This window comes from Schistocerca nitens, chromosome 7, assembly GCF_023898315.1.
Source record: "Schistocerca nitens isolate TAMUIC-IGC-003100 chromosome 7, iqSchNite1.1, whole genome shotgun sequence".
NCBI lineage: Eukaryota > Metazoa > Arthropoda > Insecta > Orthoptera > Acrididae > Schistocerca > Schistocerca nitens.
Window position 1 is genome coordinate 511,383,209 of NC_064620.1, and position 20,825 is coordinate 511,404,033.

The window sequence follows — 20,825 nt, forward strand, 5'->3', positions numbered from 1 at the left end:
CCCTACACGATATTAGGCAGGTGTAGCAAGTTCTTTGGCTCTTCTTTGTACATCCGACCGAAAGTTGGTAACAGTGTGAAATGATTCAACCATCAAAATGACATTTTGCCATTGCTAACAAGAATAGGTTTTATGGTTTGACCACCACGTGTCCCTATTACGGACATTTGCATCACTGATCAGAGCCTTCAGAATTCCAGCTCGCTCGGCAGTTCCATGTTTCTGGAACTCCTTTCCTGTTGTTTTGGTGCTGGCAGACTTCACGAGTGCGAAATTCAATTATGTAGTGACTTTTGCAGCTGTCGTCGTCTTATTTTTAGTCACGAACTTTTCCAATGAACGTCCGACACGGTTACTCGAGACACACTTTCGTCCGCTTTTTGATTTAGTGGATGATGTTTTTCCGCTTGACCCGTATGCGATATAAGTCTTCGATACGTTCTTTGAACAACAAACACTTCGGCTACTTTGGTTACGAAGGGACCCACCATACGGGCACCAACGTTTCACCCACGTTCGAATTCACTTAGCTCCGACATAAAGCGCAGGCTACTACACGCACCCTGTTCTGACCGCGTCGGACACTTTCAATATAGTGAGGAAATTGTGGTCAAATGCAACATGGCTGCCTCCAAGATTGTCTAGCGTCCGCAGTTATGTACATGCATCCATTTCTCGCGCTCTTTCCACCGTTTCTCCAACCACTGTATTCCTACCAGAAGCATGTACAATATGTTTAAGACTAATGTATAAAGCATTAGCGTCGGAGGTCAAACTCCCGATACATGTAGAAATTTTTTGCACTCACGGTTGCTGGTAGATATTGAAACGTAATAAAGAATATTCCTAGCTTATTTCGATAATGTTCCCTTGTAATGGCTATAAGAATTTTATTATGTGTTTAGTTCATATACTTTGGTAGGCCTTGGTTTCTTTACTTCAAGTATTGCTGGGATATTGGAGGGGTGTTCACAACCTTGTACTAGAGCTGTTCGTACTGATACGGTCGCAGCAGGTTCGAATCCTGCCTCGGGAAAGGATGTGTGTGATGTCCTTTGGTTAATTACGCGTAAGTAGTTCTAAGTCAAGGGACTGATGACCTCAGATGCTAAGTCCCATAGTGTTCAGAGTCATTTGAACAATTTTTGCGCTGATTCATTAAAACATTAATGATCAGGTATAAACTAGAAAGGAAGGGCACTATAATATCAGAACAAATTTCCAAACGACAACTAGTGTCCAGTATAACACTACGGTCTATATTTACGACCACAGAGCTGACCGAGTAAAACTCTGAAGGTCCGGTACAAACCAAGAAATTATAACGAAAGGCAATATAGTAACCGGACAAATTTTTAAATGGCAACCAGTGTCTTAGTATAATACTAAGGTCTATATTTACGACCACAGAGCGACCGAGTAATACTCTAAGGGTCTGGTAAAAACCAGAAAATAATTAGGAGGCCGGGCAGACAATGACACCAATCACAACGAGGATTACAGAATGTTACTCCCCTTTATCAGCAAGCAGCTCCATGGATCCCCGGTGGTTACTGAGAGATGCCGGTGACAGGCAGGTAGGAGGGAGCAGGCCACGAGCGGTCGTCCGACACGAATGTTACCAACAACCGATGGGATGTCAGTTTGCTGCTCGTAGTCGACGCTGACCCTGTGAAGTACTCCGGTATCTTTCTTCTGCTCAAGCCCTCCTTGCGTAGCTCTTGGCTTCGGCCGCTCGGACCTCGTGACCGCCTCTTGTCCTGACGCTACCGCCAATCCCCAATCTTGGTGCCTTCTCTCTCGGGCCAGCGTACCCGTATATACACTCCTGGAAATGCAAAAAAGGACACATTGACACCGGTGTGTCAGACCCACCATACTTGCTCCGGACACTGCGAGAGGGCTGTACAAGCAATGATCACACGCACGGCACAGCGGACACACCAGGAACCGCGGTGTTGGCCGTCGAATGGCGCTAGCTGCGCAGCATTTGTGCACTGCCGCCGTCAGTGTCAGCCAGTTTGCCGTGGCATACGGAGCTCCATCGCAGTCTTTAACACTGGTAGCATGCCGCGACAGCGTGGACGTGAACCGTATGTGCAGTTGACGGACTTTGAGCGAGGGCGTATAGTGGGCATGCGGGAGGCCGGGTGGACGTACCGCCGAATTGCTCAACACGTGGGGCGTGAGGTCTCCACAGTACATCGATGTTGTCGCCAGTGGTCGGCGGAAGGTGCACGTGCCCGTCGACCTGGGACCGGACCGCAGCGACGCACGGATGCACGCCAAGACCGTAGGATCCTACGCAGTGCCGTAGGGGACCGCACCGCCACTTCCCAGCAAATTAGGGACACTGTTGCTCCTGGGGTATCGGCGAGGACCATTCGCAACCGTCTCCATGAAGCTGGGCTACGGTCCCGCACACCGTTAGGCCGTCTTCCGCTCACGCCCCAACATCGTGCAGCCCGCCTCCAGTGGTGTCGCGACAGGCGTGAATGGAGGGACGAATGGAGACGTGTCGTCTTCAGCGATGAGAGTCGCTTCTGCCTTGGTGCCAATGATGGTCGTATGCGTGTTTGGCACCGTGCAGGTGAGCGCCACTATCAGGACTGCATACGACCGAGGCACACAGGGCCAACACCCGGCATCATGGTGTGGGGAGCGATCTCCTACACTGGCCGTACACCACTGGTGATCGTCGAGGGGACACTGAATAGTGCACGGTACATCCAAACCGTCATCGAACCCATCGTTCTACCATTCCTAGACCGGCAAGGGAACTTGCTGTTCCAACAGGACAATGCACGTCCGCATGTATCCCGTGCCACCCACCGTGCTCTAGAAGGTGTAAGTCAACTACCCTGGCCAGCAAGATCTCCGGATCTGTCCCCCATTGAGCATGTTTGGGACTGGATGAAGCGTCGTCTCACGCGGTCTGCACGTCCAGCACGAACGCTGGTCCAACTGAGGCGCCAGGTGGAAATGGCATGGCAAGCCGTTCCACAGGACTACATCCAGCATCTCTACGATCGTCTCCATGGGAGAATAGCAGCCTGCATTGCTGCGAAAGGTGGATATACACTGTACTAGTGCCGACATTGTGCATGCTCTGTTGCCTGTGTCTATGTGCCTGTGGTTCTGTCAGTGTGATCATGTGATGTATCTGACCCCAGGAATGTGTCAATAAAGTTTCCCCGTCCTGGGACAATGAATTCACGGTGTTCTTATTTCAATTTCCAGGAGTGTATATCGGCAAGCAAAGAGCTTCTAAGGGCACAACCCACGGATACCAACTCTTCCACACAGATATTGGCAAAAGAGATAGTCGACACTACTCTTGAGCTAGTGGAGCCAGACGGAACAGTCTACTAACTTAATGGCGCCACGGCTCAGAGATATTACAAGTACCCGAAACTGTATTTTTGGAGTTACCTGTTCCCTGTACATCAGGTGCAACGCGGGGACCTGATACTTGCATAGGTGTCCTTGTAAATTATGCACGCTGGTACGGTATGAATTCGAAATGTTATTACAATATATTGCTCGGATAATATCAGAATTAGGTTGGTCGGTGTAGTCTCTTCCTGGGTCGAGGCAGGAATATTGTTTCCAGAATGAATATTTCACTCCGTAGCGAAGTAAAGCGCTCTTTCGAAACTTAGTGACAGTTTAAAGTCGTATCCAGAGCCGAGACTCGAATGCCGCCCTGGAATGCAAATTTTCGGTTTCGAGTCCCCGTGCGCCAGACAGTTCTAACCTGGCAGTAAGTTTCAGGAATAATGTTGTCTATACAAAAATTTGTGACGCAATAGAGCTGACTGAGTTCTAGAATGAAATTTTCACTCTACAGTGGAGTGTGCGCTGATATAAAACTTCCTAGCAGATTAAAACTGTGTGCCAGGAAGTTTCATATCAGCGCACACTCCACTGTAGAGTGAAAATTTCACTCTTAGAAACAACCCCCAGGCTGTGGCTAAGCCATGTCTCCGCAATATCCTTTCTTTCAGGAGTGCTACTTCTGCAAGGTTCGCAGGAGAGCTTCTGTAAAGTTTGGAAGTTAGGGGACGACGTACTGGCGGAATTAAAGCTGTGAGGAATGGGCGTGCGTCGTGCTTGGGTAGCTCAGTTGGTAGAGCACTTGCCCGCGAAAGGTAAAGGTCCCGAGTTCGGGTCTCGCTCCGGCACACAGTTTTAATCTGCCAGGAAGTTTCATATCAGCACACACTCCGCTGTAGAGTGAAAATTTATTTCTAGAAACAACCCCCAGGCTGTGGCTAAGCCATGTCTCCGCAATATCCTTTCTTTCAGGAGTGCTACTTCTGCAAGGTTCGCAGGAGAGCTTCTGTAAAGTTTGGAAGTTAGGGGACGACGTACTGGCGGAATTAAAGCTGTGAGGAATGGGCGTGCGTCGTGCTTGGGTAGCTCAGTTGGTAGAGCACTTGCCCGCGAAAGGTAAAGGTCCCGAGTTCGGGTCTCGCTCCGGCACACAGTTTTAATCTGCCAGGAAGTTTCATATCAGCACACACTCCGCTGTAGAGTGAAAATTTATTTCTAGAAACAACCCCCAGGCTGTGGCTAAGCCATGTCTCCGCAATATCCTTTCTTTCAGGAGTGCTACTTCTGCAAGGTTCGCAGGAGAGCTTCTGTAAAGTTTGGAAGGTAGGAGACGAGGTACTGACTGAGTTGTCAGACTAGCTCTTACACAAGACAGCCCCCAATAACGGTATGAGCATTACCTTTGACTGTACTGATACAAGATGTAGGATCCGACTGGCGTGGTGGAAAACGACGCCGATGTCTTTCTTCTTTTCTCGTGCTTATCGCAGAGTGAGATAGTGACATAAAGCCTGAGTTACTGAAATGTTATGCGGTGTGTGTCGCATATTTGTTGACCAAAAGCCACGAAGTTAAGAGAAGAACTAACATCGAAAACAAGGTTCAGATATTCCGAAATGAAGTAGGTGATTTCTTATGAGTATTGCGACGGGCTGTGGGATCAGTAAGTAAACGCCGGAGTACGCGAAGTGCCATTTCGATTAACTAACAAGAGAGCAAGGAAGGGCAGTGCAATGTGTCAGGAAAAAAGCACGGGTGACCCTTGCAAAATCACAGACCATTTTTTCAAACATCACTTTGCTGAAGAAATCTTGAATGTTCTAATTTCATAAAATTCCTTGACACAAGATTATGTCCACAAATCAGGACGGATTTAGAAAGCACCGCTTGTGCGAAACTCAGCTTCCTCCTTCCTCGCATTATATCCTGCGGACCATTTATAACAGGCAGCAAGCGGATCGATTACGCCCAGATAACCGGAATGAGTTTGATACAGTGCCCCACTGCAGACAGTTAACGAAGGTCCGAGCATTCGGAATAGGTTCTCCGATATGTGAGTGACTCGAAGACTTCTTAAATAATAGAATCCAGTACGTTTTTATGGACAGCGACTGTTCATCAGTGACAAGGGAATCTACAGGAGTGTCGCAGGGAAGTGGCTTAAGATCCCTCGTGTTCTCTATACACACAAATGATCTGACGAAAGGATATGCACGTGTACTGATGATGCTGCAGTGTCCGTGAAGTAGTCGTCATTGAATGACTGTTGGAGGATACGGGATGACTGAGAAAGTATTTCTGTTTGGTCTGATGAATGGTAGCTCGCTTTAAATTCAGATGAGTGAGAAATTCAGTAATTTAACACTTGAACACAGTGTAGATGGTGTCTTACTTGATACAGTCATGTCGATTAAGTATCTAGGTGTAAGGTTGGAAAGCGATATGGAACGGAAGGAGCACGTAAAGGCGCTAATGGGGAAGGCGAATGGCCGACTCCGGTTTACTGCGAGAACCCTAGGAAACTTAGCTCATCTACAAAGACGATTACGTGAGTAACACCAGTGCAACATATTCTCGAGTACTGTTCGAGTGTTTGGGATACCCACCAGGCCGGATGAAAGGAAGATTTAGAAGCGAGTCAGAGGTATGCTCTGACTATGTTACCGGCTGGATCCATAAACACGGGAGTGTGAAGTCATAAGGGCTACACAGGAAAGAAGGCAAAGTTCCTTCCGTGAAACACGTTTGAGTACGTTTAGGGAACGGTCATTTGAAGAAAAATTTGGGTTTAAATGGAATCAAATAGGCAGTCCTTCTTCCCTTGCTTCATTTACTAGTGGAATAGGAAAGAAATCGAATAGTAGTGGTCCAAGGTACCCTCGGCCATGCTCTGTATGGTGGCTTTCGGAGGTTGTATTTAGATACAGATTTAGAAAATTATGGTCGGCGTCGTCTGGGATGCAGAGAGTAGCATTCCGGTTAACTTTTTTCAACATGGATGGAGACAAATGTTGCCCCCACTTAGTGCATCATCGTGATTTTTAGCCTCAATGGCACGAGCAATCACCTAACAGTGATTGGACAGAGCGTGGCTTCACACTGCTTACATCACTGTGGAATAAATTTGGACAGATGGTTGGAGAATTCTTACACACTCACTCTACAGTCCCGAGTTAGCAACTTCGGACTACCGTCTTTTTCCTTACGTGCAAGAACATCTGTGAGGGCAACACCAAGCAAGGAAGAAAAACAGAGAAGGAGCGAGAGAGAGACGGGGGGGGGGGGGGGGGAAAGGGACAGGGAGGACATTAAGGAAGCTGTATGCCAGTGTCTTCGGGTAGCCGGAATGTACAGTTACGGGAGGGGAATTACATGACTCAGAGAACGGTAAGAAAAATGTGTGCGGGAAGATAGAGACTATCTATGCTAGACAAATGATAGAAAAATATGTAATGATGATGGTGAATTCAGTCTAAAAAATAAAATTTGAGATACACTCGAGGGCCGCCTCCTACGTTTTTACAAAAACCGTGACTGCATATTTTATAAACTTGTGCGTGAGATGGAACCAGTGGAAGCATTTTTTCCAACCTAGTGTTAGTACAGCAAAAGCACAGTTTCCGAAGGATTCATCTGCTCCTTGCGCAATGAACACACTATCCAAGATTTTTTCTATTTCATATATGGAAAAGAGAACAGTTGCAACGCAATACGGGCAATGACACAGTAAGTATATTTCCGGAATGAGTTTTATCTCTGCTGCTTATTACGTCCTGATTTGAAACTTGCTGTCAGATTGAAACTGTGGGCCGGACAAGGGCTCGAACCTCGGACCGTTCGTTATCGCTGGCAAGTGCTCTACCAACTTTCTTTTACCTGACCTCAAAAAATGAGACGTGACCGGGAGGACAGGAGTACGAAGGTGGCAAGGGGTGCAGGCCGAGGCCTGGCGGCAACGTCCACACCACACCCTCCCCCCTTTTTATTATATTAATTTTAGTTAATTTTTCTGTGTCTTTTTGAAAAAATATATATCATCGAGGCAATAGTTGGCCAGCTTATCAGGCCGTTACTAGGAAGGGGGGGGGGGGGGGCATATGGTGAGCCCGCAACATCACGGGCAGACAAACAGAGGAACTAAAATTTAAATTCAGGAAAGGTATATAAAGAAATAACCATTCAGACGTGCGATTTCCCCTGCACACATTCAAGTCGGCAGCGTGAACATGTTGATGTGCCGCACCATTGGAGAATGATATACATAGCACACCTGCCAAAACGCAAGATGTTTGGTACTCTTCAAGTAGAGGGGAAGGGGGAGAATTGTTCTTGATCACGCTACGAATAGTTGGCAAAGTTACGGCGATATGTCGGGAAACGTTCGAGATTCCAATATATGGCACCAAAAATCGAACGTGGAGTGGGGTGGTCATGGAAAATGTAGGCGATTGCTTGATCTCTGAACAATGTAAAACGGGGTGCTTAGATGGGGGAAAATGAGAAGTGTGTAGGAGAAACAGAAGAACAGAAGATTTGGGTTGACCATTGCTGGCGGCGTGCGGAGGTAGCAGGCCAATATGTGTGTGAAATCTTATGGGACTTAAACGCTAAGGCCATCAGTCCCTAAGCTTACCCACTACCTAACCTAAATTATCCTAAGAACAAACACACACACCCATGCCCGAGGGAGGACTCGAAGTGCATGTAAGTTGGTGTTCGTCAGTGTCCTCTCAAAGACAATTTCTTATCGTTGGCAATGTGGTACCAAGACGTCTTGATGTCAGACAGAAGGAAAGGTGCGTGGACAGTCTTCCACATCGTCGACTATTGAACATAGGGGCGTTGTGCCACCAACGCGTTGTGGGGGTGTGTGCATCAGCAACAGCTTAGGAAAATCCTTCGCCCTCGTTGGGCGGGTTGTTGGAAGAGCGTCTGGAACATAATTCAGTTCGACGAAATAGGTGGAAATGTCAGATAACGCTGGAGCAATGTGCGCCACGATGACTGGTTTGGCAGGTGAGTCCATCATGAGGATTTTCAAGATGCGTTGCGTAAGGGATAGTGAAGGTTCCCGATGATGTCCCAACATGGTGTGTATACACAAAGCAGTGGCTCTTGCCCGAACATGGACAAGACTGAGGCCAGCTTTGTATCAGGCAGGGTGAGGGTCTCGAATAGAATTTTCAAGATGGTGCCAGACGAAACAAAGTATCCAAGGACCTGTTGGAGATGACGTCCCGAGTTGAATGTTAGATGGGGCAGTATGGGCCAACTTACGCGCCACGTGTGTGTTGACGTAAATTACTCTCTTAGTGGTTTCGAGATGTGCAGCAGGTTATGGCATATGTGGTAAGAGATGAACTGCAGCAATCGACCATATGTTTTAGCTGCAGTACGCTGGGTGAAGCCAGTAAAGTAGATATTCAGGTAACGGAGCGTTGTCGTAGTGGGCAACGATAGTAGTCCCTCGTCTTGTAGTCCACGTCCAGTTTTCATTATTATGGATTTGGTAAAGTTGGGGGGAGTACCCAATGACTGGACATGTGTTGGATCCATGCTATCGCATTGTGCATTGTTGTGGATGAGAGTGCAAGAAGCAGGATGTCGGTCCCATAGGCCTGGCAGCAGAACATTTGCCTGCACAATGTAAGTCCTGTAAGACAAGGTAGGAGGCCTCGGATGTCGATCGTGTACAACATAGTGGAGAAATTGGTGGTGGCGCTGCAGAAATCTGTCGATACCGGTGCCACTTGGAGGCGGAAGGACGTAGCCAGTTCAGTAAGGTCCTGCAGTCACCTTGTGGCCGTTTGAAGCTGACACCACAACCTCGCGATGTTTGTTTTGGTGAAAGTACTGCAGGTAACACTGCACACACGTATGCCACCAAAAGACGTCCCTAGATTTTATAATCGATGTTGAGTAATGTGAGGGGCTGGAACTTGGTGATGTGCGTTCCAGCCGTCGGTTTGGGCCTTGCCGTTGACAAAGTCTTGTGGTGTGGGGAAGGAACAATTGAACAACTCCAGGAACATCTCGTTTCAACGTGGAAGCAAAGACGCACTGAAGATCCGATGAAATTCAACCGGGAGGCCGTCGGGGCCAGGGGATTTGTTCGGCGCATGTTTGGAGATCGCTTCCACCACCTCGTCTGCTGTGGTCGCTATTACCAAGGATGCGTCCTCCATGTTGTTAAGGGTAAGGGTGAGGAGCTGGAGAATATCGTCGCAAACCACTGTTTCCGTCTGTTCTTCATCGTAGAAACGTTGGTAGTGATCAGCGAAGACTGAGACGACCGCTGCTCGAGTGTTGACATGGTTTTTAGTCTGAGTTGTAAGGACGGAGACGAGGGAACGTCGGCAGCGACGGAGGTCGGATGTGACATAAAGCATGGATGGAGGCTCCTTTTCAGTGGTGTGTTGACAGTGAGACCTCAATATCACGCCCCTACGTTTGTTGCGTTGAAGGGACAGAAGTTTGACTTTGACATGTTGACGTTCGCGATGGACATCTGTCGATAGTTGGAGGACATCAAGTTCGTGTAAGACGATGTAATAAAAGTGCGTAGTATCCCATTGCCACGGCGCTGCATCTCTGCCACAGTGGACAAACTCCCTCTTTGTAGCTGGTCATCCATCACTGTAGCGTCGATTGGTTTCAAGGAAGACGTTGCTCGTAGGATGTCCACGTAGCAGCGATGCGTTATTGTCAAATTGGGTCATGAAGAGAAGAGGTATTGATCTTCTAAGGACCTTGACCACACCAAATGGGTTTCGGCAGCAGGAGTAAAGAGCAGATGAAAACGCAATAGTAGGAAAAGGTGAGAGGCCATATTTCTGCGGAGGACACACCCACACAACATAAATCCGATCGAGTCGGCCAGCTGAAAGGCTTGTCTATTGGGTCACCGATTGTGATCTCCCATGCATCAATGATGTGAAACTCATCCACCAATGTACGTAAGGCTGGTCATGTGGAATAACCAGGAGTCTGGTCTTTCGGATGGAGGACACAGTTGAAATCGCCTCTTACGGCATAACGGTCATATGACTCCGCAAATAATGGTGCTATTTCTTTTGCATAGAACGTAGTTCGTTGACGTCGATGTGTCGATCCTGATGGGGCGTATAAATTGATGACCCAGGTATTAAGTAGTGTGAGAGCCATACCCCGTCTGGACAGGAGAACAACCACATTGTGACCAGAATACCTCCCCAGGCATAGAGGGCCACACTGCATTGCCGACTGAAGAATCAGGAAAGGGCAGGAATGGTAGCAAGACACACCTTTTATAGACTAGCAACGTCAACTTCTGAGGCCCTGAGCATGTCCCGAAGGAGTTGCAACTTCGCTGTGTTGCTGACCACATTGTTATTGAGCACTGCGAATTTGTATGTGTGGCGTGTTCGGAGCGCGTCTGCCATCGTCAGAAGCGGTGGAAGATAGTGTGCACGGACGTCAGCACCACTCATCCCTTAGTTTGAATAGGAGTTCTGTTGGGTATCTGTACAGGATAGTAGCAGCATCTCTGGTTGAGGTGCCGGCTCGTCCTCGACATCGTGGTCCCACGCACCAATGTCTGCGAACTGTACTTTATCCTTATGGTCAAAGGAAGAGGATGTTTTGAAGAATGCGAAGAAACTAGTTTCAAGCCACGCATCCGACGGGGGAATATCTACATCTACATCTACATCTATACTCCGCGAGCCACCTTACGGTGTGTGGCGGAGGGTACTTATTGTACCACTATCTGATCCCCCCTTCCCTGTTCCATTCACGAATTGTGCGTGGGAAGAACGACTGCTTGTAAGTCTCCGTATTTGCTCTAATTTCTCGGATCTTTTCGTTGTGATCATTACGCGAGATATATGTGGGCGGTAGTAATATGTTGCCCATCTCTTCCCGGAATGTGCTCTCTCGTAATTTCGATAATAAACCTCTCCGTATTGCGTAACGCCTTTCTTGAAGTGTCCGCCACTGGAGCTTGTTCAGCATCTCCGTAACGCTCTCGCGCTGACTAAATGTCCCCATGACGAATCGCGCTGCTTTTCGCTGGATCATGTCTATCTCTTCTATTAATCCAACCTGGTAAGGGTCCCATACTGATGAGCAATACTCAAGAATCGGACGAACAAGCGTTTTGTAAGCTACTTCTTTCGTCGATGAGTCACATTTTCTTAGAATTCTTCCTATGAATCTCAACCTGGCGCCTGTTTTTCCCACTATTTGTTTTATGTGATCATTCCACTTCAGATCGCTCCGGATAGTAACTCCTAAGTATTTTACGGTCGTTACCGCTTCCAATGATTTACCACCTATGGCATAATCGTACTGGAATGGATTTCTGCCCCTATGTATGCGCATTATATTACATTTATCTACGTTTAGGGAAAGCTGCCAGCTGTCGCACCATTCATTAATCCTCTGCAGGTCTTCCTGGAGTACGTACGAGTCTTCTGATGTTGCTACTTTCTTGTAGACAACCGTGTCATCTGCAAATAGCCTCACGGAGCTACCGATGTTGTCAACTAAGTCATTTATGTATATTATAAACAATAAAGGTCCTATCACGCTTCCTTGCGGTACTCCCGAAATTACCTCTACATCTGCAGATTTTGAACCGTTAAGAATGACATGTTGTGTTCTTTCTTCTAGGAAATCCTGAATCCAATCACAAACCTGGTCCGATATTCCGTAAGCTCGTATTTTTTTCACTAAACGTAAGTGCGGAACCGTATCAAATGCCTTCCTGAAGTCCAGGAATACGGCATCAATGTGCTCGCCAGTGTCTACGGCACTGTGAATTTCTTGGACAAATAGGGCGAGCTGAGTTTCACATGATCTCTGTTTGCGGAATCCATGTTGGTTATGATGAAGGAGATTTGTATTATCTAAGAACGTCATAATACGAGAACATAAAACATGTTCCATTATTCTACAACAGATTGACGTAAGCGAAATAGGCCTATAATTATTCGCATCTGATTTATGACCCTTCTTGAAAATGGGAACGACCTGCGCTTTCTTCCAGTCGCTAGGTACTTTACGTTCTTCCAGAGATCTACGATAAATTGCTGATAGAAAGGGGGCAAGTTCTTTAGCATAATCACTGTAGAATCTTACGGGTATCTCGTCTGGTCCGGATGCTTTTCCGCTACTAAGTGATAGCAGTTGTTTTTCAATTCCGATATCGTTTATTTCAATATTTTCCATTTTGGCGTCCGTGCGACGGCTGAAGTCATGGACCGTGTTACGATTTTCCGCAGTGAAACAGTTTCGGAACACTGAATTCAGTATTTCTGCCTTTCTTCGGTCGTCCTCTGTTTCGGTGCCATCGTGGTCAACGAGTGACTGAATAGGGGATTTAGATCCGCTTACCGATTTTACATATGACCAAAACTTTTTAGGGTTCTTGTTTAGATTGTTTGCCAATGTTTTATGTTCGAATTCGTTGAATGCTTCTCTCATTGCTCTCTTTACGCTCTTTTTCGCTTCGTTCAGCTTTTCCTTATCAGCTATGATTCGACTACTCTTAAACCTATGATGAAGCTTTCTTTGTTTCCGTAGTACCTTTCGTACATGATTGTTATACCACGGTGGATCTTTCCCCTCGCTTTGGACCTTAGTCGGTACGAACTTATCTAAGGCGTACTGGACGATGTTTCTGAATTTTTTCCATTTTTGTTCCACATCCTCTTCCTCAGAAATGAACGTTTGATGGTGGTCACTCAGATATTCTGCGATTTGTGCCCTATCACTCTTGTTAAGCAAATATATTTTCCTTCCTTTCTTGGCATTTCTTATTACACTTGTAGTCATCCATAGTATTCAGTGATGCCAAGGTAACCGTTGCGCAATGCTTTCCGTCGCTGTCGCCGTCGGTTGACATCGTGGTGTGTCTCCCGGCTGGTGATCGTTATTTATGAACGTGTCTTTCCGCATACGAGAACAGCAACGAAGTGCGACTTCCCGATTAGAAGGCCGCTATAGGCACGATTAATGCTTCGAGCGGTCACGGGGTGAAGTCATTCCTTCCGTTGTGAATCGGGGAAGCGGCGTATGGTGGCCTCCCCGTTACTAGTGATTACAACTACGGTAGGAGACTTACAGAGCTGATCGAGGAGGCCATGCAAATGGCATGGAGTTGTCGTCGCAGTGAGTGCCGCCACATACGCCACCAACAGGTTTGTCCGGGTGGATGGGGTGGCATGTCGAAGAGGAAGCTGTGCAGCAAGTCGTTGAACGCCTTCTAACCGTAGATGGCCCTTTTTCCATCAACCAGAATAAGTGTGTGGTTGACGATCGTACAAAATTATGACCCTGCAACCTCAGATTCGGAGGTAGGAGGGTACTTGGCTCCGAAGTTCGAAGCGAACTTGCCGAACACTGTTCAGGACAGGATATGTCCTGAATAACACCCACTTTTCTGCAGCGTGTTCTTTGACTGCACCATACGGTCAGAGGACCTCGATCACAATGTCAGTAGGGAGTTCTAAAAGTTCAAATGGTTCAAATGGCTCTGAGCACTATGGGACTCAACTGCTGTGGTCATCAGTCCCCTAGAACTTAGAACTACTTAAACCTAACTAACCTAAGGACATCACACACAGCCATACCCGAGGCAGGATTCCAACCTGCGACCGTAGCAGTCGCACGGTTCCGGACTGCGCGCCTAGAACCGCGACACCACCGCGGCCGGCTTCTAAAAGTATTTCGAACACTGATTATTCTGACGCCGAGGCAGACATGAACAATAGTCACGAGTCCTACGTTTCTGGACAGAGACGTAGTCCACAGTGGGGACTCTCGTATAATTTTGTCGCATGCGACGTCGTCAATCATTTTCACATGTACATTAATACTGACTGTGGAAAGATGGACCCCGATGGTGCCGTTCAGCGATATCTTCGCTTTGTCGTGTAAGAGGCGTTTGACATCGGGTGCCTTGGGACAGTCAAAATCGGGGCGAAAAGTGAATCGAAATGTCGATTTGCGGTAGCTGTATTCCATTCTGTATCGTTAGGTAAACGACGGCACTCGGCTACTGCCGCATTAAACACAAACACCGGCTAGTTGCCTCTCTCTGCTGAATACAGTCACTTGTCCGTACCGTAGCACTGCCGGAAGGCAGACTAATTGAGTTTTCAAAACGCTACACATGACCGGCTTCACTTCCACAATTTCCTTATCTCCTGCTTCACAAACTTGACAGAAGCTCTCCTGTATGCCTTTCAGCAACCAAATCGGTGTAATCTCCACCAGAGAGTGAAAACTCGTTCAGGAAACAATCTCCCAGGCTGTCGCTAAGCTACAGCTCCACATTATTTATATTATAAGAATGCCTAGTTGCAGATGGTATGCAACGGAACCTCTGTGAACTTGGGAAGGCGAGAGTTGAGGTACTGGCGGAAATGAAGCTGTCAGGGAGGGTCTTGAGTGGTGCTCGTGAGTGGTGCTTGGATTTCCGCCATTCTGCGTTTTAATTCCTCTAATTTACATCCAATGGAAGTCAAATACTGTATAACCTCACTAAAAACGTTCTCCGAGGAGAACTAGATCATTTTATGTTGCTTAAAAGACTATGTTGGCCAGGATACAAAATGTTGAGTATTATAGTCGGACTTTTTATCATCATATTAATATTATTATTATTATTATTATTATTATTATTATTGTTATTATGAATTATTTGTTTGGAGTTAATAATTTGAGAGGGTGTACTTGTAATGCTTAAGTTATATCCAGGGTAACAATTATTGAACTATATGAAATGAAATCGTCATAACTTCTGAACGGTTTAAATTGGGACGTTCAAACATCACCGTTGGCCGCGGGCGCGATGGAAATTAGTATACGCATCCACGTGGATTGGTTGAGCGACGAAGCCCACTTTCATTTGGATGGGTTCATCAATAAGCAAAACTGGCGCATTTGGGGGACTGAGAAACTGCATTTCGTGGTCAAAAAGTCTCTTCACCCTCAACGGTAACTGTTGCGGTGATCGGTGTGATATTCCCTGATGGCACGGTGGCTACCGAACGGTACGTGAAGGTTTCGGAAGATGATTTCATCCCTGTTATCCAAAGTGACACTAATTTCGACAATATGTGGTTCATGCAAGACGGAGCTCGATCCCATAGAAGTGTGAGAGTGTTGGATGTCCTGTAGGAGCACTTAGGGGCCGCATTCTGGCTCTGGGTTACGCGGAGGCCAATGGCGTGGGCCTGATTGGCCGCCATATTCTCCGGACCCGAACGCATGCGACTCCTTTTTGTGGGGCTATATTAAAGATGAAATGTACAGCAATAACCCCATAATCATTGCTGAGCTGAAAACAGCAAGAAGGTCTTCGACAGCATAGATGTTCCGACGCTTCAGCGGGTCGTACAGAATATCGCTATTCGTTTGCGCCATATCATCGACATTGATGGCAGGCATATCGACCATGTCGTAACCTAAATCCGAAAATCTGTGGTGATGCTTGCATGTTGAATAAAGTGTGTGCACGCCGTAGTTCGTAACTAATTTACGTTTTTTTTTTTCATATGGTTCAATAATTGTCACCCCATATCATCATCTGTAAACCCATGTAATTGATCTAATTTCGGTTCACCAAAGGACTCGGTATAAAAGTCTGTAGAGCACTTGTCCATGAAAGGCAAAGCTCCCAGTTTCCAGCCCCATTCCGCCACACTATTAATCATATACAGTATTTCCTCAGTCTAATAGACTAGTATTTGGAGTTCTTGGCGACAACTGTCATTGTGATTGTGCAGAATGATGCTGCGCTTTCGTTTCTTTTGCCTAATTTCGAGTACTTGCGAGTCATGCTAGGATATTGTTTACGGATTTTGTACTTTCTCACTAGAACTGTTTGAGAATTACCTTACACCAGTTGACTCGAGCCTATATTTCCTGTTTCGGGGCTACTATGCAGATTCTGCCTTTTTCATGGCTAAATGCTGATGCAAAATCAAATGTATTGCAGTGTTGAATACGCTTAATGATGCCTCGACCTCATGATAAGTAACCTACTGATTCTCTGATGTTACAGACAACATTAACATTTTACGGAACCACGATACATTTTGGGACGATTTCCATGATATTCATACCTGGCGGAAGCACGACCTCCACAAAATTCTGCAGAGCAGTATCAGACACTATATTCGTTAAATATTTGGTGACCACAGCTGAGCGGAGTGATTACAGGCGTTGTTGCTGAGATAGGCTCGTACGTAAATCGTGAAAAAAATTGCAATGGAAACCATCACGTGAAATTTCTGTTTTTTCTCTAAACGCTCACTGTGAACAAACTATTTGGCCTGGCTCCGTACTGGTAGTCTTTCAATAATAGCAAATCAGAAACTGAAAAGCAGTAGTACTGTCACATTTCAATACTGTTGCTATAAATGTTTGCAGAGAAGCAGTCAGCGACCTTTGCAACTTTGAGTCGCCTCAGCTCGACGCACGTAAAATGGAGTTATTTCCTTTGTCCCCGATGCTACAAAGTAAATAAGGTGCATAGCAATCCATCTTCAGGCCAAAAGTGGCACACCGGGACCATCCGACCGCCGTGTCATCCTCAGCTGAGGATGCGTATAGGAAGGGCGTGTGGTCAGCACACTGCTCTCCCGGTCGTTATGATGGTTTTCTTTGACCGGAGCCGCTACTGTTCGGCCGAGTAGCTCCTCAATTGGCATCACGAGGCTGAGTGCACCCCGAAAAATGGCAACAGCACATGGTGGCCCAGATGGTCACCCCACCAAGTGCCGGCCACACCCAACAGCGCTTAACTTCGGTGATCTGACGGGAACCGGTGTATCCACTGCGGCAAGGCCGTTGCCAATAAGGTGCATAGAGTCTTGCTAAATAATGAATCCTACGTAAAGAAGTGTTTTTGTGGTAGGACGAGTCTCTATGGCATTCGTTAAATATTTGTTGTTGTGGTCTTCAGTCCGAAGAGCGGTTTGCTGCAGCTATCCATGATGTTAACAGACAACATTAACATTTTACGGAACCACGATACATTTTGGGACGATTTCCATGAAATTCGTATCTGGCGGAAGCACGACCTCCACAAAATTCTGCAGAGCAGTATGAAACACTATCTTCGTTAAATATTTGGTGACCACAGCTGAGCGAAGTGATTACAGGCGTTGTTGCTGAGATAGACTCGTACGTAAATCGTGAAAAAAATTGCAATGGAAACCATCACGTGAAATTTCTGTTTTTTCTCTAAACGCTCACTGTGAACAAACTATTTGGCCTGGCTCTGTACTGGTAGTCTTTCAATAATAGCTTCTTCAGCTCCGAATAACTACTGCGACCTACATCTTTCTGAATATACTTACTATAATCATCTTTTGAGCTCCCTCTACGACTATTACCCCCTCCCCCCTCCCACACTTCCCTCCAATACTTCCTCATTAGTCACGTGATGAATCCACCCAATCATCAGCGTTCTCCTCTAGAACCACATTTCAAAAGCTTCTATTCTCCTTTTGTCTAACTATTTATCGTCCACTTTTCAATTCCATATGTGCCTACACTCCAGACAAATATCTTCAGAAAAGACTTCCTAACATCTATATTCGATGTTAAAAAATTTCTCTTCTTCAAAAATGGTTTTCTTGTTATTTCCAGTCTACATTTTGTATCCACCCTATTTCGGGCATCATCAGTTATTTTTCTGTCCAAGCCGGCCGGAGTGGCTGAGCGGTTCTAGGCGCTACAGTCTGGAACCGCATGACCGCTACGGTCGCAGGTTCTAATCCTGCCTCGGGCATGGATGTGTGTGATGTCCTTAGGTTAGTTAGGTTTAAGTAGTTCTAAGTTCTAGGGGACTGATGACCTCAGAAGTTAAGTCCCAAAAAAACCATTGCTGTCCAAATAGCAGAACTAATCTATTACTTTTTGTGTCTCATTTCCTAATTTCATTCGCTTAACATCACCCGATTTAATTTGACTACATTCCATTATAATTCCTTTGCTTTTGTTGATGGTCATCTTATCTCCTCCTTTCAAGCAACTGTCCGTTCCATTCAAATGCTCTTCGAAGTCCTTTGCTGTCTCTGATAGTACTACAATGTCATCGGCTAACCTCAAAGTTTTATATCTTCTCCCTGAATTTTAATTCCTACTCCCAATTTTGCTTTGGTTTCCTTGTTGTTTGTTCCGTGTACATGTCGGGGATAGGCTACAACACTATCTCCCTTCCTTTTCAACCACTGCCTACTTTTCACACCCCTCGACTCCTCTGTCGCCTGATTTCTGTACAAATTGCAAGTAGCCTTTCGTTCTCGGTATTTTAAACTATAAGGTAACTCGTAGGCTCAGGATTGCCTCGTGTGTTCCTACATTTCTCTGGAATCCAATCGGATGTTCCTCGAGGTCGGCTTCTACCAGTTTTTCCATTTTTCTGTAAAGAATTCGCTTTAATATTTTGCAATCATGACTTATTAAACTGATAGTTCGGCAATTTTCGCACCTGTCGGCACCTCTTTCTTTGGAACTGGAATTATTATATTCCTCTTGAACTCTGAGCGTATTTCGCTTTTCTCATCCATCTTGCGCAGCAGATGGTAGAGTTTTGTAATGGTTGGCTGTCCCAAGACTATCAGTAAGTCTGGCGGAATATCGTCTATTCTTGCAGCCTTTTTCGACTTAAATCTTTGAGAGTTTTATCAAATTCTTCTCGCACTATTAGATGTCCCATCTCACCTTCAGCTACTTCCACTTAACTTTCTATAATATCTCTTTCAATTTCATTTGCCTTGTATAGACCCTGTATGTACTCCTTACACTTTCAACTTTACCTTCTTTGCTCAGGGCTGGTTTACCATCTGAGCTCTTTGTTTTCATACAGCTGTTTCTCTTTTCCCATAGGTGTTAGCTATCTTTCCCCTAGTGAAATATGTTTCTAAATAATTGTATTTTTCCTCTAGCTACTCTTGCTTAGCAATTTTGTACTTTCTATCAGTCTCTCTTTCGCCTGCTTCATTTACAGAATTTTTAAATTTTCTCCTTTCAACTTATCCAGGTCCCACCTGCTTAATTTCGTCAGTTTTAATCTACAGTTCATAACTAATAAATTGTGGTCAGAGTCCACATCTGCCCCTTGAAATATCTTACAATTTAAAACCTGCTTCCTAAACCTCTGTCTTTCCATTATATAAAGAGTCTGAAACCTTCCAGTGTCTCCACGTCTCTTCCACGTGTACAGTCTTCTTCCATGATTCTTAAACCAAGTGCTATCAATGATTAAATTATGCTCCGAGTAAAATACTACCAGGCCGCTTCCTCATTCATTCCTTTCCCCCCAGTCCATATTCATCAAGCATTCGCTTTCGTACTATCTAAATCCAGTTCCCTGTTACAATCAAATTTTCATCTCCTTTAACTATCTTAATAATTTCTTTTATTTCATCATACATTTCTTCAATCTCTTCATTATCTGCAGACCTAGTTGGCATAAACACTTGTACTACTGTGATAGACGTGTGCTTCGTGTCCTTCTTTGCTACGATAATGTTTTCACCTGACCGTTAGTCCTGTTCCTCCTACCACAGAAGTTCACTAGACCCCACTATATCTAACTGTAACCTACCTGCCCGATTAGGGTATATATCATTCCACGCTCCGATCCGTAGAACGCCAGCCTTGTTTCTCCTGATGACGGCATTCTCCTGAATAGTCCCCGCCCGGAGATCCGAATGGGGATCTGCGGAACATTTTACCCAAGAAGACACCATCATGATTTAACCAGAGATGCATGTCCTCGGAATAAATTACGGCCGTAGTTTCCCATTGCTTTCAGCCGTTCGCAGTTCCAGCACAACAAGGCCTTTTTTGTTGACATTACATGACCAGGTCAGTCAGCCATCCGTACCCCTGCATCTACTCAAAAGGCTGCTGTCCATCTTCAAGAACCACACGTTTGTGTGGTCTCTCAACAGATGCTCCTCCGTTGTGGTAGCACCTACGGTACGGCTATCTGTATCGCTGAAGCAAAGAAGTCTCCCCACCGACGGCCAGGTCCATGGTTTATGGCGGGAGAGGGGGAAGGGGGTGTTAAATGGCAACTCGACTTAAATAAAAATCGTCGAAAATGTTTCCGCGAAGCCTCCTAAGGTTTATCGCGGCAGAAGCCTTTGCGTGTCCATGCGAAATCTGCGTGTCTACCACTCAGATAAATCCTCCCGAGCCGCGCGTCGCCCTGTGCAGGGAAGTTTGTCAATTACCCCGAATTCTTCCAGTAATTTCCTCGCCTGGAATGCCTCGATCACCGCTTACAAGGCGCATGCCTTCTCGAGAGGCGCTGCCTCCGCTTTCGTCGGAATTCCTATCCAGTCCCGCCCCATCACTCGATAAGCGAGAAGTCTAATGGACGGATTGAATTCAATTCAGCCTTCATGGAGCACGACGTGAAGAATTCAGGGTATTTATCACAGCTTCCAAATAAACTTACGATACTAGCACTTTAGATGGGA

The 20,825-nt window shown here is 46.0% G+C and overlaps 1 protein-coding gene and 1 pseudogene across 1 annotated transcript in view; one reads left to right on the forward strand and one right to left on the reverse strand.

Annotated features, from left to right (window-relative positions):
• Positions 1-20,825, forward strand: part of LOC126195287 (uncharacterized) — a 710,394-nt gene that overhangs the window by 584,564 nt on the left and 105,005 nt on the right. The window lies entirely within an intron of this gene.
• On the reverse strand, positions 17,063-17,180 carry LOC126197871 (5S ribosomal RNA; annotated as a pseudogene).